Below are 17,854 nucleotides of genomic sequence, written 5' to 3'. Positions count from 1 at the left end.
TCACCTATGAGTCATTAATAGACGCCGTGGACATGGAGAGTTAACTACCGGTTGTTGCTAAGAATTAGCATTCTATTGAAAATGTGGCCTGAAATTATTTCCTTTTCAATAATTTTTATGTCTATAAACCTGGTGTAGTAACTGGAGCCTGCTCGATCACCGAGTGAGTAGACACGGAATATGTAAGAACGTGCCAATCCACCACTTGAGAAATGAAAAAAATATGAAAAGCTGGGTAAGAGTCGCTTACTCCAGAAAATCGTAAATGATCGGACATTGGACCTTCGATTCCTTCTTCAATCATATTCACGGAAAATATTGGCAATATTTTTATTTTGGGAAATAATATGTTTGTCGTTATTAATTACTGGTTAAAATATGTGATTGACATTTTTATTTTTTGGAACTGATCGCGCTCGGCTTGAAAACGTTATTTTACTAAGTAAATTAATAATACCAATTACAGTTCTTATTCGGGAGTAGGCGAATTTATTTTGTGAGCGAAATTCGCCTAATTTATTTATATTTTTTCCTGGAGAAGGATTGGCACGATTTATGTCTAATTACTCTCTATTCCCACGGACTCGGGAAACTCTCACCTTGATAAATTTCCAACTTCTCTAAGGTTTAATCGTCGACTATTTGATCGAGTACACAGTTCAAGAAATCCAAGAAGATTATGGCCACAGTAGCGATTTTTAATAACGTGTGCTTAGCGCTCTGAAACTGGTTTTTTCCCAAAGAATTGCATCGTTAGCATCCATGACCCAAAAGTCACTCGTGGAAACGAGGTCTTGAATCTCACTTTTTCATCCGTCCTCGTAGCGCTGACCAATTAATCCTTTCCACATTTTATTCCTCTTCCCACCACCCCACACTACCGTCGATCTACGTAATGTACCAGTTATATTGGGGTTGTTGGTCGTACGCCTCCCCTGAATGTGAGGTTGAAGTTCTGAAACGCATATTATGTTAAAAATATTCTGTGACTAGTTAAGATTTTTTTAAACTGAATAAATTGCAACCATTGAATTTATCTATTGCCTTTTGGTCCATCCTTGTTATATTTGGCATATATCCTGCTCGTTCAGTCCTTAGAATGCTTATCGTTAGAATGCATGGTCAATATTTTCTCGCTAATGAAAGTATAGATGAGGGAAATGAGAGAACATCTTAAGGAGAGAGACTTTTTATCTCTCTGATACTACTACAAAAGAGACGATAAAGGCAATTAGTTTGTTTTTAACTCTTGACAGACGATTCCATTGTAAAAATTAGTCGAAACGCTCTTAGCCTTGAGTTGATTTTGGTATAATCACGTTATGTTTCACGAGATAAATGACTTCCTAGATATGATCATACCGGTATGTCATCGCAGGGACTGCGCTTTCCGATGTCGATTTAGTTCCAAATGCTGTTCGAGGTCCAGTTGAGTCTGTGTCCTTCGCCATCAACGGATGAAAAGCAATTGAAACGCCGTCTCTTTTGGCTGTTGGGAAATCTGCGCTTGGAGGTAGACACAGAAGATGAGTTGGATTATATAAAATATGGTTTATCAATTTTAATAAGGATTTAATTATGAAATAAGGACAATTTGCACTTTTCCACAGTTTATTTAACGTACGACGCGTTTCAACTCACAGAGTCATCATCAGGTACAAGACAAACTAAATAGTAAGGAGACCTTATTTATATGTACAGAAGATGTGGTTGGGGAGGGAGAGTCGTGTAGGGGAGAGGAGGAGGGGGGGGAGGAGAGGCGGAGAGGTTATAAAGAGCGAAAAATGGGGGGTTAATGACAGGAAAAACCGCAAAGTGGGGGACAAGGGGCTGGAGTATCGGGAGCGGGTTGTTGTATAGCAGGGGGTTAAAGGCTTAAGGACATAGGGAAGGAATTATCAGTAGGAGATAGTGGGGGGGGGGGGGAAGATGGGTTAAACAGGTAACTTTCTGGGAAGCAGAGCCCACTGCTGGTTTTAGTGGAAGGGATGAGCCACGTGCTGCGAGGGGGGGAAGGTGGGGGGAATGCACTAGTTAATTCTTGGAAAATATGATGAGCGGTGGTAGTGGGCAGTGAGAGACCCTGACAGGGGGGGGGGAAGAGAGGAGAAGGTAGGAGGGTGAAGTCATGAAAGAGGAGGGGCAGTAGGATTTTGATTCTTGAGTTTATTAATCGTGAAAGGGATCTTGAGGAGGGGTGAATGGTTCACAAAAATTTGTTCATTTAGGAGAACATTGTGGTCCTCCTGCAGTATTTCCAATTGTTCCAATGTGTCCAGTTTCATCCCCTTATTCTCCAGGTGGAGGATTTCCGGAACAAACTTGCACTCATGTGATGTCCTTATTAGATGTTTGGCTAGGAGAGACGTTTCATCCCCTGATGTCCAGCATCTCTTATGTTCTTTCACTCTCGTGATGAAACCTCTCCCAGTCTGACCTATGTAGCACTTTTCATTTTTATCCTTTCATCCCTTTCACGATTAATAAACTCAAGAATCAAAATCCTACTGCCCCTCCTCTTTCATGACTTCACCCTCCTACCTTCTCCTCTCTTCCCCCCCCCTGTCAGGGTCTCTCACTGCCCACTACCACCGCTCATCATATTTTCCAAGAATTAACTAGTGCATTCCCCCCACCTTCCCCCCCTCGCAGCACGTGGCTCATCCCTTCCACTAAAACCAGCAGTGGGCTCTGCTTCCCAGAAAGTTACCTGTTTAACCCATCTTCCCCCCCCCCCCCACTATCTCCTACTGATAATTCCTTCCCTATGTCCTTAAGCCTTTAACCCCCTGCTATACAACAACCCGCTCCCGATACTCCAGCCCCTTGTCCCCCACTTTGCGGTTTTTCCTGTCATTAACCCCCCATTTTTCGCTCTTTATAACCTCTCCGCCTCTCCTCCCCCCCCTCCTCCTCTCCCCTACACGACTCTCCCTCCCCAACCACATCTTCTGTACATATAAATAAGGTCTCCTTACTATTTAGTTTGTCTTGTACCTGATGATGACTCTGTGAGTTGAAACGCGTCGTACGTTAAATAAACTGTGGAAAAGTGCAAATTGTCCTTATTTCATTATGATGAACTTCCACGACCTCAAGCCTGAATCTGTTGAACTTAAGGATTTAATTGTCTTAAGCTATTGGATGACCTACTGATTCGTCACTAGAAGGGTGTACCACAAAGATGGTGAAAAAAGAAATTTCTAAAAACAGGTGGAGCTAGTGACCTTACTTGAAAAAATCAGCATTTCAAGACGATTTATGCTAATTGAATAAGTGCGCAAGGAAATTGATGATGAAATGTTTTGTTTATTTATTTCGAACCACTACAGATAGGCCTACAACCAGGTGGCAAGGCGTAATAGCGTTATAAATAGCCCAGGAATAACATAATCCCGATGTTAACAATCTCGCGGTAAAATTGATACGGCGGTACTTTCATTCGGGTATAGTGGCATTTTATTTAATTCACTGCCACGTTATAGTATTGCATCTGACTTGTTTAGGTAGTGGTGATATCGATATGAAATTAAATATTAGGAGTTAAGTTGCTACCGATTTTATAGCGAATATGAATTAATGCTGGTAAAAGATTTGGTATTTTCCCGGCGTATCAGCTGCGTAAATTCCTCTCGGGTCCACCGGGTTATATCGTCCATCTCGGCCGAGATGGACGATATAACCCGGTGGAGGACCCGAGAGGAATTTACGCAGATGAATTAATGCTGTTGACTTGCAGATTAATGTTTTAGATAACACTTGAATATCAACTTCTTATGAGCTGTATCTATGTTTTATTCTTTTGTTTTAGGAAACTGCAATTTTTCTTTAAGCAGAGAAACTAATTGGAAGGCATACACTTATTTAAGATATTGTAAATTATATGAATTATTAATATCGACGCATCTGTCGGGTTTACAAAACTGCATAATCCCTAGCTTACCTTTAATTGGTAGCATAGATTATTTATCTCTCTGCCTCTTCTCTCTGAGGAATAGGCTAAGCGTACTTTACTAGTAAAACTGCAGAATCACTCAAATTGTAGAGTATAGGTTATTTACCGCAAGCATTACACCGCATGAATAATTGCAATGAAGATTACCATAACTGGTTCGCTGCCTTGTACTTTTGAACTCTCTATGGTGACAATAACGCATATCTGTTCATTTCTGAAACATTCTGCAGAATTCATGCAATACTTGTATATCTTCAGTATTGACTTAACCAACAATTCCTAGTTTCCTCCTCATCATGACGCCAAAGGTATCTGCCATTACCTTCATGCCGCCTCCTTGTTTACGGTATTCTCCTTGCTCTACTAACAACGTTTAGTATCTCTTTATCACTCAGTATCTCCTTCATGCCCATTTTCTGTAACCTTTGAATTTTCCACATCAAATTACTTTTTTCCCCAACCCATACTAGAGCTCTAATCTTTTGTTTGCCTTCGTCTCTAATCAGTGAACCATTTTCATGATTATGTGTATAAAAACTATCATATCTCGCTTAAGTAGTTAATCATGACTTTATTGCTATCCCCATCTGGCACCAAAATAATGCCTGAGTATGCGAATTGTTCCATCTGCTCTTATTTATTTCTTTATATATTTTTTCGTGTTTAACTATTCTTTCCATCTTCTCAAAAATGCCAAATCTTTCGCTTTAATGATCATTGAATCTTGTTACTCTGATATTCAAAACTCAGACTAATTCCGCATCGCAATCGAAAATGAATTTTCTATTTTCTTGAAAGAGAAAGCACGGAATATTACGAACATTCTGTCTTACTCACCCACCTAGGCATAAAAAGGTGTGTTATTAGATGCAAATAGCCTTCTTGAAGATTAATACTTGGATGGTTAGAAACTTTCCTTTTGCGAAAAACTCCGAACCCTGAAGGATTTCTCATGGTTCTGTCTGAGTGCGATTTTTGTAATGAATGGGATTGGGTAGCGACAGAACTCGGCTGGCAGAAGAAGACACTAAAAAAAGTAATTCTTATATTTTCGTTTAAAAAAGAAATGCATGGGAATCTGCCAATTTATGCTGAATCATATTCGTAATTTCTCCTATTGCAAATATTTATTTGATTAAATGATAAATAAGCCTGTTTTAATTATCTCTAATAGTATAATTAAATTCTTTTTCTTTCTTGCATACTATTAATGCTTATTTTGATGTATATCAGTGTGCTTATATTTTTAAATGAAAATAAAAAGCCTACAAATTCAACACTTTCATCTCTGAAATTGTTGCATTTCAATGCAAATTCAGCGGTTGACTCCGTTAAAAGTTACTGTCGCTGGATCTCCCGCAGTTCCTTGGACATGGAGGTAGAGTTTCTAACGGGCTTTTTTGCTAATTGTTTTTAAAAACTGCTCTAAAGACTCCACTCATACTCATGAACGATCCAGTAATTTCCAGGCATAATATTTCTGTAGCTAAGCGCCTTGCTTAAAAAAGATTCGAACAATGTAAAACATGACCATGAATCCCATTGTAGTGAGTGGGCGGTAGTGACCTCGAACGTTTGTCTACCTTTCTTGTGCCACGTGCGAACTCTTCCTTAAAATTAGGTAAGAGGACAATGCTAACGTGTTTGGCCGCTTAAGGTAAATCAACGAATGATTTATGTAAATCTAATACCCTCTATTTGTACAGAACTCATTATACAACGCCCCCATTCAATTTGTGAGACCAAGTGTGACAATAGCGGAACAAGGGAGTCGCTTCTTACGTGAAGACAGGACGTTTTAGAGATGAACGCCATCGTGGCAGTTTGTTAGTCAAGTCTAATGCCGCTTCCACATGTGGAAGGGCAAAGCCATTACGAAAATCCGCACCCTTCCTCGATTAGCTCACTGCCACACTATTATCAATGCCAGAGTGGCCTCATGCCCTTCGACACAAGAATTGGCCGACAGGTAGGTGTACGTACACGCTACCTGCGCAGTAAACATATACTGTCTGCGTCGACATGCTTTTAGGTAAACGAGCAATAGATAGTGTACCACCTACTGTGTATGACATCACCAGCAAATATTTCCCGTATAAATTATCTCTACCAATCACCTGAACGACCTGTACGAAGCAAAAGTTATCGTGTCTCAGTACTGAGCAAAGGATATTACACAGCTTCTTGATGTTTTCTTAAAACACTTGTGTTTTAAAATTGAGTTGACGAATGAAAGGGGTTGTGAATGTAATGGAATGATTCAGTTGTTTTTCTTGTAGACACGTGCCATAATGATAATTTCCGTCCGGTAATAGGAAAATGTAGATGAATATAATTGGATTGTATTGTTTAAACCCTGTCTACTTATACCCCGTCAACCTTTCCCCGTCTGTTTTGTTAGAATAATTCTCCAGGTAGAAAAATTCAAATTTAGTCACAGTTAAGCGGGCAGTTCCTCAATTATCTATTTCTTCGATTGCATTTCCATGTATGGAACAATACCGATGCCTTTGCTTACCGTAATATTTTATTGTTATTGTTAATTATTTATTGTTATTTCCTTAAGGACTCGTCATGGAGCGTGTTGATGGAATGGGCCGACACTGATATCATCATTTCGTGAGAAAAAAAGGAGTGTGATATATATTATTCATTTGGTTGTTGGCGGAAAGTTTTTGTTAGTGCTTGACCTCGGCTAAGATTGTGTGTTCTGGGAAGTTGCCAATATTTCTTGCCTCGTGCGATTGTGACCGAAAAATTCTTCGTGAAATATTTCGTAGGTTTTGATTTAGAAATACGATTTATTAACGAGTGATGTTTTTGCCAGTCTCATCTAGCTATCGAGTTTGACGTGAATGTAGAACACAGGCGAATGAGTTGGCAGTCATAACCCATCACTCGACTTCGTTACTCTACATAATGTTTTTCGCATTTCTTGTTGAAATGAGAAGAAGTTTCGGTCATGTGTTGGATAATGTTGCCAATGCCTTTCAAAGGTAAATCCGGCCGTTCATCACCATAACTAACACTCGATTTGTAATTGACTAGGGTTGCAACTTACAAAAATTGGAAGGACGTCTCTTTAGTATTAAGGTTGAGAATGTATTATTACCCCCATCGTACTACGGTAGGAGAGATAATGTCAATAAAATTAGAGAGATCAAGTGTAGAACTGATAGACTTAATATGTCATTTTTTTCACGAACAATAAGGGATCAGAAAACATTGTCCTACCAAGGTACGGTTATATTCGGGTAAAAATTAGTCTGGTGTGTATTCACCCCCTGCCACATACCCTAGCGATGGCTTGCAGGGTAGTTACATAAGAAATGTATCGAATTACCATTGAAATACCATTCAAGCATATTTTGGTCAGTAAAGTAATTGCACGACTAATTTATTAATTACGACTGGTATTATTTTTCAACTGGACATCCTAATAGTCCACTATAGTTCATAATAATCCAATTCAGTAACACTTTATATTAGTATACCTTTCGATTTCGCTTTCCAGGACTCATCGGAAGGTTTTCTATCTGCCTTGAATGAACACAGTATTATCACAATATTTGTCACTAGAGGGTTTTCATTACAAATCAATGTTGGACGTATTTTCATTATTTTTATCAGTTGAAATTATTGAACAGATATAATGATCAGTAATTACTTGTATCTTGACAAGGTTGGTAATCTTTAGGCCCCGAAACCACGATAATGGACCGGAAGATTGACTGTAACAGGTGAGGGTTGCGCTCACTTAGAACGACGCACATTTGAGATTCACACATTCATTTCCTTCCCTTGTTCCACCTGCGGTTTCCCACGGAACCGTAGCCAAAATATTGCAACACTTAGGTTTCTGATGAAGTTGTCTACATGGTACCCTCGGTATTTGAAACGGGGACACTAGGTACCAGTAGAGAGGTGCTCTATCTGCTGGCCTCTACCGCGTCGCTCTAAAGTCAACGAAATTACTGTCGGGTTTTCAGGTTAACGAGGGTTATAATTCCGATGCTATTCATGTTGAAACCTGATTCCTTAATGCCATAGAATTCTGGGGTTCCATAAAATAATAATGTGTCAATTAGAATGTCATTATGTAGGCATGATTCTCTCTTCCGATACGATTCATTATTTTAAAATGCTTTCTCATTTATCATTGCCCTAGTTCTTTTTATTACAAGTTATAGGCAGTACTATTAAAACGAAAAATAGGTATGACGTGGGTATTTTCTCATATTTTTAGCAAATAGGTACTTCATTCCTGAATTTTATTCATTCCATGTGTATGACTCTTGGACATACAATTGGTATGATGGTAAAAAATATTGTGACGAATTACAACAGGTATTTTCCGGAAACTATGTTTATAATATAGTGAACATATGTGAAAAAACCGGCATTCCTCTGTCAATCTTTTGAGACATTTAGGCGGATAGTGCAAATAATCTGATAATTAGATAATCCAAAGGTAAGCCATAAGAGATTGGGACCGGTTTAAGTTGGAAATGTACTCGTAGTCTCTCCCGGAGAAATAGAGGCAATAAAATAAAATGTTGAACAGCTGTGGGTGAGAGTGGTGTCAAGGATTCTCTTGCTAAACTTTCACATTCTCATTTGGAAGAAAGAAAGAGGGAAATGAAAGGATTCGAGGGCAGTCACCTCACATACCTATCGAGTAATCGTGTTTTAAATTATCTGGAAATGTTGCAATTTTTGTTCATCATTAGGCCCTAAAAACTTGAATCCTTCCAATATCAATCATTTAAAATCTGGCCTTTATTCTCATTCTCGCATTCATCACTCGTCATGTTAGTTTTAGCAATTTTTATATCACAAATTTATGTTACTTCCTCAGTTTACAACGCATGACTAAATAACCATTTCTACAATGAGCGAGCGGAAATAAAATAAAATTTTTAAGGTTTATGGCATCCCCAACAATATTTACCTCGGGCTCAGTTCACGCTAATCATACCTTTTCTGTCTTTACTTGAATATACTATAGTAAGTAATGAAACTTTTGACCACAGTATGATGAACTGTAGAATGGCATCTTTTATTTAAAAATAAAATCAAGCATCTTTATAAAACTTCTGCTTCGAGGAACGTACACGTGCATGCATAAATATAAAATGAGCATTGCAAAATAATATTATAGAGCAAAAATAAAATGTTTTAATCAATATTCAATATAATTTTCATATATTATTTTATTCAATAACACGAGCCAGGAAATCAGTCAACAGCATATACAAACGTAAATACATAATTTCATCTTTCTGTTAGGGGGAGACATGAGCGATAGAACTAACGTGGGAAAGAGCATTATGTATGTGGATATGCAAGGTACTGAAAATGTGACCCATGATTTATTGTTTTTCATACGTTGTACAATTTTGAAAGTATGGAAGAGAACACCTAAAGAGGACCAAGGACGAAGAAAAAGTCATGAAATATGCTATGCATGGGAGATCTAGTTTAATAAAGAGGTGGGTAGTCAATTTCAGCTTATAATATTCCAAAGAATGGTTAAAACGAAACTTTTCAATACCACCCTTCACATTTTTTCATCCCCAACGACCATGGGTACACTTCCGTGCAATATTTACAGGTGACCTGATGATCCTGTACGGCAGCGAAACCATGATGGTGACAGTGATAAATTGTGAAGAGTGGAATCACAGAGTTTATTCTTAGCATTCCTGGGAATATGGAGAAATGCCACAGGGGTTGGCCTATGGCAGTATCAACTGATAATAGTTTGTAGAACTGCAACAAAACGCACGTAGGATAGGTAAACTGTCATAGTGATGATAAATTGTTTTTAATGTGATTTCATATAGTTTCATTACATCACGTGAGATTTTCTTGAGTATTTCTTAATAATAAGTTACATATTGATAGATCAATGCTTACGAGCAAACGTCCTGGACAAATAATTGGAGTATTGACAGCGTTTCTGATACAAATATATCACGACGCTGTTCAGATGCATGATTCCCTCATCTTTAAATATCGTTTACTATATTTGGAGAGAAAAAGTACCTAAAGAATATTCTATTTATGGCTATCGTAGGGGACGTCGACTCTTATGATTTTTAATGGGTTAGATAGGGTAAGATGATCTTAAACATTACCATAACAAGGCCGGCCAACCGTAAAAGTGATTGCAGAGACCTCCAGTTTGCCAGAAATACTACTCAGGAATTCATGAATGTAAGTAGATTCGCCTCAAGGGAAAATATGGACTCACAAATGTTACTGCTGCATAAGGAAAAGAAAAACAAACGCAAAATCGTCTCGGCACACTCTCCAAGCGATTAGCTAATGTTTTCACATTCGTGCCTTTCCTCCCGGAGTTTTAGCAGCCACCCTGGCGATGGATACTGCGCAGAATGCGTCGCCTCCAATTAAAAAGAAGGGTTGCCAAACGAATTTGCCGTCCGCCCACCCTTCCCTTCAGTAATGCGACCCACCCCCCGCCCCCGGACTCTCCGTTCCGTCCACCATCCGTCCGCTTCCCTATTCTCGCTCAAGTGCGCTCGCCTGTTCTCGATCCGGACGCGGGGGTGTGGAAGGATTTCCCGCTTCACTATCACGTGACTCACCTGATCTGTGATAGGGATATAACCTCGGCTGTCCCTCGGTCGGTCTTCGGACGGCGGCGGCGTCGGTGGTGCACGTCCGTCAGTTGCAGTCGGATCGGGAGGGGTGAGATTTTTGGAAGGGGTTGACGGACACCTGTTGCGACCGCAGGATGGCCACCTTCCAAGAGCGCGGACCAAGAGGTGAGGGGAGGACCCAGGAGGTCCACCGCTTTCGCACTTTAAGGATGACGGAGAGAGGAGGTGCGGACGTGGGGCCGAACGTCAGTAGACGACACGATTGAGGAATGACGGAGGCTCCCGGGACAATGGCGGAGAGAGAAAACGGATGAAAGGGTTTTTGTAGTGGTGCGGAGTTGGGACGGAGAGAGATGGCAGTGAGGAAAGGGAGTTTCGCCCGGGATCTTTCTCTCGAGCCGTGTCCCACGACGGAATGAGAATCTCCTTCCGCACGGGTCTCCCTCTATACTATCCGCCTCCCTCCCTGCCGCCGCTCCCTCGCCCTCCGCAGGCCGACAGCCTCCCCGCCCCCCTTCCCGAACACACACTCGCCTCCCTCTCCCTCTCGAAAGCCTCCCCTCTGTCCGCCCCTCCTCCGACTCACCACCTTCCCCTGGGTCCCTCCTCCTCTCCGCCTACTCCCTCACACACACACACACCTCAACTCCCACCTCAACACTCCTCCTCACTCACTCCTTCCCTCCCTCCCTCTCACACCTGCCCGCTCCTTCCTCCCCGGCACTTCCCTCATCCTCCTCTCGCCTCCGTCGTCGTCGCCGGAGGAGCAATTTGTGTGGACGCACCTTCCCCTTCCCTTCAACCCATTCCTTCTACGCTTAACGACGGCGGTGTAGGGTCGGCGGCGCCGGAGTTCTCGCGGATCTCCGTATTCATTTCTCTCTCCCTTCCGGGGCGGGCGAATTTATCCCGTGGCCACTCGCGCCGGGAGTGATTTGAGTGTGCGGATGCTGGGGGCCCGTCTCTTCCTGAAGCCTCTCTCACGAGACGCAAAATCCATTGGAAAGTTAAATGTCATCCTAGGAGGTGGAATCAGATCAGTCATAAAAATCATTTCGCAGTGATTTTGCTCGGCTTGATTATGTGAATAAAGTGCGCGATGGGTGGCTAATTTCTTCCACAGGATGGACTGCTAATTTAACCACACATCCGTGTTATGGGACGTTAATGATCGTATTGGGGAAACTGATATGAGAATAGGGAAAACAATTAAGCATCTATAATTTAGTTGCTCTCCATATTCAGTGCATTTAAAATTATTTCATCGATAAGTTATGTTCTATCGAATCACGATGTGACAAAAAATATCTCTAATTACTGCGTAAAGATGATGACACATTTCATGTTCTTTCGTTTATATGCTGGAGACCTACATTTGCACCCTGGGATGAACGTTAAAAAATGTATTGGCCATTAACGGTGTCGCTTAAAATACGAGATAATAAATATAAATACTTGTTTTTATCGCTTTCATTTCACATATTATACCGTTGTGATATCTTCATTGCGTAAGACCAGTGGGAGGAGTTATTCGGGTAATAATTCCAGGGGAAATGAATGATTTTTCTTGGAAAGTAATCACTCCTACGGCATGCCACGTGAATATTCTGCATGGCATTCACCTATATAATTACGTAAAAGCTACGGGGACGGTGTTTGGCAATGGGTGTATCCACACCAGACACGCACATCACACGAACAGACGAAGTCGCGGATCATGCATGATCTTCAATGCAGAAAAAAATTTCAGCATACATTCATCTATAAATTCAACGCGATACAATGGCGTTCTTTTGCTATCATTTAACTTTTTAAATACTATTCCTTTCCCGTTGATTCCATTTACACAAATTGTTTTTCTCAGAATATTTTGCACACTTCAAAAAGGACCCAGAATCGTTCGAAAGTGGATTTATTCGTTGAGTGTTAGGTAAGAGTTATTACCATGGAAAGCCTAATAAGTTATCCTGTTCATCATTTCTAGGTATAATTATTTCAAAACCTCTGTATTTATGAGAGAATGAAGGGGAAGGGTGATGTTGGAAAACATTGGCTCTCCTCTGCCTTCCTCGCCGATTTTCCCGCATCCCTTTTCCATAAATAAAGAACATTTCATCATTTGTTGCACTGATTTAGAGTACCTGGGGTGAGTCACATCGTGCCTATGGCACTACGGCCTAAAGGTTCAATTTGTAATATGTACTCGCAGAAAACCCCTTAATTCATTTTTTACATGTACTTTCAGTACACGGATCGGTATTTTCTCTGAGTACGAGAGTCTGCTGCTTCTTCATCGTGAACGATTGCTGAACTTCAGCTATTATTCTGTGGGTCTCCGTCAAACTCAATCGACATACGATATTATGCTGCATCCATGAATGAATGAGATACGTATACTTGTAATTACTCTCGAGTTGTTAAAAACACCTGAATTCAGCTAATCCTTTTGCTTGCTTGGGTTTTGGTTTCTTTTGGCATTGTTTTTACGTGGTGTTGCTTAAGTTCTGGATCTGCTGGTTTCAAGGATGCCTACAGGTCTTCTCGAATCCCTGAGATAACTACGATGCCTCTTGCGGAACGGAGAGTGTACGAGGGTCATCCGGAAAGTAGTACCCGTTCGTGAAATAAAGACACAAAAGTAAATATTAACAAACATAAAAAATTTTATTTGAAAGAGGATACTTTAAACTACTTCTCAACATAATCTCCAAGCAAATTAAGGCATTTGTCATAACGTGTGACAAGTTTCTGTATTCCTGCTGCATAGTCCTTCGCCGCCAGCTCATTGAGATACACGAGGGACCCATCTTGCACAAATTTTTGCATAATGCAGATGGTGTTTAACAATTTCATGAACAATTGTTCGAGAAACATTGGGAAAATGCTCACAGATGTCATCAATTGTGACGCGCCGATCGTTCCTCACGAATTCGTCAACTGAGCTCACCAGTTGGTCTGTAATGACAGACGGTCTCTCCGAACGCTCATCGTCGTGTGTGTTCCCCCTCCCCATGTTGAAGTTGCGACACCACCGCCGAACAGACGACTCGTCCATTACATTGTCTCCATACACCTCCTTTAATTGGCGATGAATATCACATGGGCGAACGTTTCTTGCATTGAGGAATTTAATCACTGCCCTCACTTCACAACTGGCGGCGTTCTCAATTTTTTTAAACATTGTAAACAATCACAGAAACAACACAGGCAATGCTAGCGTCACGCAACTTGGCTCAGAGAAGGCAGACAAGCCACTGAAGCTATCTGACCTCGTCCAGCGGCTACTCGCGTCGTCAGCACTTCATGCGGCACGAACGGGTACTACTTTCCGGATGACCCTCGTAAATTTCTTCACATTCAGCTTTTATTTTCATTTATTTTGATTATCTTTTTTGCCCTTTTTCAGCACCATATTATACTGTGCAAGTTCGAGACACCATTCTCCTCTTACTGCTGATTTCATTTTCAGCTTCGTTTTTCCTTCGTTCTTCATTCGCTCTTTGTTGATTCTTGTAGAGTTTAAAGGTTAATTATTCGGCCGTTGCGATCCATTCTGATTTTTTCCAGGAATTTTAACGCCATATTTCGCTGAAATCTACCCAATGCATTTTCTAAATCCTTGAATATAAATGAATCCCGTTTATAATGGGTTGCTGACGCCCTGAATTTTTTGCGTTAGTATCCTTAGGCAGAGTGTGATTCCTATGCTTCTCCGGAATGCGTATTAATTTTCCCGACGGGTTTTCCTCAATTTTTTGTTCCAACCCTCGTCTGATTATTTGTGTTAATTAGTGGCATTCAACACTCGACTCAAGGTTTGGCGCAAATCACTGTTCTCACTTTCTTCAGTTCGTGAACATTTCGCTCTTCTCTCGAAATCCTTTGGTGATATCTCACTCACGTAGGTATCACTAGTCTTTGATCATTCCAAAGCGATGCTTTCAGTTATACTCACCAACCTCTTGATTTATTATTCTAAGACGCCGTGTTTCAGGCACATTCACTGCTGTGTGGAATCAGCTTATTGATATTCCAGCACCCATACAGTCTCTGAGCTATTCGCACCCGCCTTTCTTTCTACCATCTGCTAAACATATTCGAATTCAGCGCTGCTATGAAATTCATGGTCATAGCAACGACTAAAAATATTTTAATATTTCTAGGTTCCAAAACGCGGCAAATTATTTGCTCATGCTCCAATAAAGTAAAACTTTTAACCCCTTCGAAGGTAAAGTTTGATCTAATAATTATGGTCTAGCATTCAAATGATATCCTACGATGTGATTGGTGGTACGGAAGTAGAAAGAACTGCTGCGGTACCTGTGACTGGTTAAGCTGTCATAGATTCCGAGTGTGGAAACATGTTTACTGCTCAATCGCTTAGAAGGCAGTACTAAAAGTGTTTAACAATATCTTGGTTTGCTGAATATATGCGTCACTCACTGACCTATATCTCTGGAGAGGGTATGCGATCATGTAAGTTCTTTTATTTCTCCGACTACTGATTAGATTCCAGATGCTATGACCCTCAGTTGTTGCAATTCACTTCACCGTTTTTTCTTGCGATTTTTCGAGTTTATAAACCCTTTATTTTAACTACGCAATCCTATCCTAATGAGTTATATGAGTAGCTGCTCGATGGATACGATGCGTAAGGAAATCTAAATGCTGCCGAAAACATGATTCATTTTTTGTTTTAAATAATTTCTTAACTCTTTAATAATAGGTATAAATGCATGGGGATGGAAATTATTTAAATGGAAGACCTGATACAGGTGTGTTACGTATGCCTAACACCATTTGTTGCAATAATTTCAGCAGCAGAAGATAAACTGAATTGAAAAATTGTACAGACCTTGTTACACTTCAATTGGTAGAGGGCGAGGAGAAATTTCCCCCTATCCACTCTCCGATATCCTTCTGTCAACTCCAAGCTCCGTGCGTCAAGGATGGTACCAGAATATAAAAGATCTGGCCGCGAGATGAAGGTCATCGACCTCTTGCTTGAGGCGCTGTATCAAGGTAATCCAAACCAGTGGATTGGCCAATCTATAGCTCCGGGGGGACCAGTTTCACTTCCCTTTTTCGTGCCTGACCGTGTTTTCAAAGCGCACCGAATTAAGAGTAGAATTGCAAGTCATACTTGAAGACTTGTAATCTTACTGGCTAAATCGGATCCTGATCTCTTTCTGACCAGAAAATATTGGTCATATCCGATAGTTATTGCGAATGAATTACCTTTTACTGCTCTCTCTTTGTGTTATGATAGGAATTTCAGTAATGTGGGGATGATTCACTAAGCGCTAGTGATTTTTGACAGCAGTAACACTGACGTTTTCATTTTCCTTTTGGATTGTTGTACATATGGCGCCTTTTTTTTCAACAACGACAATTATCGAGCCTATTTGTTTATAAGTCATTATCGGTATTTCTCGCAGAAAGGTGACTACGTTTTTGCAGGTCCCATGCATATAATAGCAATGAAATTTTATCACTCGTAGAGAAAAGTGGTTTCTGTGGACACTTGGCTAAAGTTTCATTTGTATTCACGTCGAAAGGAGAGCATTTAAAATAGATATACAGTTGGGGGATCGGCTTGATTGCTTTTTAATGAGATCGTACCATTTAATTTAATTGATGAGATGGAAAAATGTCTATTACAAGTATTTGTGAACTCGGATTTAATTTTGCCACGAAATTTTAGGCTCCAGGCCTGCAGGAAATTTGTCCTACATTAGTTGTTACTCTTATTTTATTGTTACGCACACCAAAGATCTGTTAGCGTCAACTTAGGCACCAACGACCCAAAAATAGCTATGTCTGAAACTGACGTACGCTTCCAAGTTGGGCTGACGAACTATTTTAATTGATCATAGCATTATTCGTCAACTTTTATCAAATATGAGCTACAATAATATCTTAACAGTGCATTTTTTATCAATACCATTAGGTAGTTTAAGTTCTTTAAAGCCAGAAATTGAGGCTAGTGGGATTAGTCAAAAATGCCCCAGATCCTCCATACTTGAATTTTAATAGCATTTCTTTAGTCAGGTCTACAGACCGATCTTTACCGTCGTTCGCACTATTTCTTAGTCTATTCAAAGTTCATTTTCTGCGTAACGTTCATTCCGCCATTCTCCTACATCAAATGGTGTATTATTTCAATTTTGTTAAACAAGGAAATAGTACTATCCACAGAATTAACTTGAAGATACAAGACGTTTCATCGACTACTCGGGGTACCATTCTGTTATTTTTAAGTTTTTCTGTGGAAAATATTAAATTAATATTCAATTGCATTAATCTCCGATAGTATTTCAATTTATGGAAAGGATCAAGGCTGCATTATTACGTTAAAGATTTTACAGGTATTTTATCTGCCCAGGAATTTACTGCTAAATTTACCCCATTTTTATTTTAACAGGGATATGTTGTCAGAATACGAAAGTTATTAATGTTAGCAGTTTAAAGTGACTTCTGAATCAACTTCAGATAGTGAAAAAGATAACATAATTTCAGGACATAAAATACGGTTGTTTCTTCACAAAAAAACAATAAAATATTAAAGTAATGAATTTGTTTAGTGACGGTCGTTTAATATTTTTAGGAATGTTTCATTCTTGATTTTTTAAGCATCGAAATTACTACTTAATTAAAATATAAATTAAAGGGACAATAATTCGTTAAATTTATCAGTGGTGGGTATCGCATATTCTGTTGGAAGACGATGCATGCATGTAGAGGGTACTTGTAATGCATCATTGCTATCACTCTAATTATTCAATGCAGATTTTACATTTGATCGTCAGTAAAAAAGATTTCATGGAATTTCAGCTAAATGAGTATGGTTTACGGTCACTAAATTTTATTGGCTGAATGGAAGGCATCACATTTTTCCCTCTTGAGTGTTACGTGTTTCGGCACTGATCAGTGATGGTTTTAGAATTTCAGTTCTGGTTCCGCTTGGATACCAACAAAAAAATGAATGTACTTTTTGCGGCTACGGTTCTTGACTTGGCCCCTTGCTTATAAAGCATGGAGGCCAGCATTATAACGTTTGAAGGCCAAACCAGTTGGTAAGATTTGCCCGAATTTTTGAGATTTTGGTGTTGCAAAATGATGCTCGGCATGAGTGGGTACATGGAATTTATTTCTCCTTCTAAAGTATGCTTGTCTAAGACCGTATTTCCCATTTAAATGTGGATCCTCTACGTCTACATTTATCAGATGTAACACTTCTACAAGTGTGAGCAAAACTTATCACCTCTAAGAT

At 39.9% G+C, this 17,854-nt stretch overlaps 1 protein-coding gene across 2 annotated transcripts in view; it reads right to left on the bottom strand.

Moving 5' to 3' along the window:
- LOC139690685 (sodium-independent sulfate anion transporter-like) overlaps nucleotides 1-17,854 on the bottom strand; it is an 88,581-nt gene that overhangs the window by 37,224 nt on the left and 33,503 nt on the right. Inside the window, exon 1 of one of the 2 annotated variants that reach the window (XM_071588186.1) lies at nucleotides 10,567-10,981. The exons of the other annotated variant lie outside the window; for it this stretch is intronic. The gene's annotated coding sequence lies outside the window, so the exon portion shown is untranslated. Of the gene's footprint in view, nucleotides 1-10,566; nucleotides 10,982-17,854 lie in introns of those variants that run through there. 2 annotated transcript variants of the gene reach the window in all.

The sequence above is a fragment of the Hetaerina americana genome, unplaced genomic scaffold (genome assembly GCF_022747635.1).
Source record: "Hetaerina americana unplaced genomic scaffold, ioHetAmer1.1.p SCAF_3, whole genome shotgun sequence".
Taxonomy (NCBI): Eukaryota; Metazoa; Arthropoda; class Insecta; order Odonata; family Calopterygidae; genus Hetaerina; species Hetaerina americana.
Note: the sequence above shows the minus strand (reverse complement) of the source record. Positions and strands in the feature narration are given on the sequence as shown.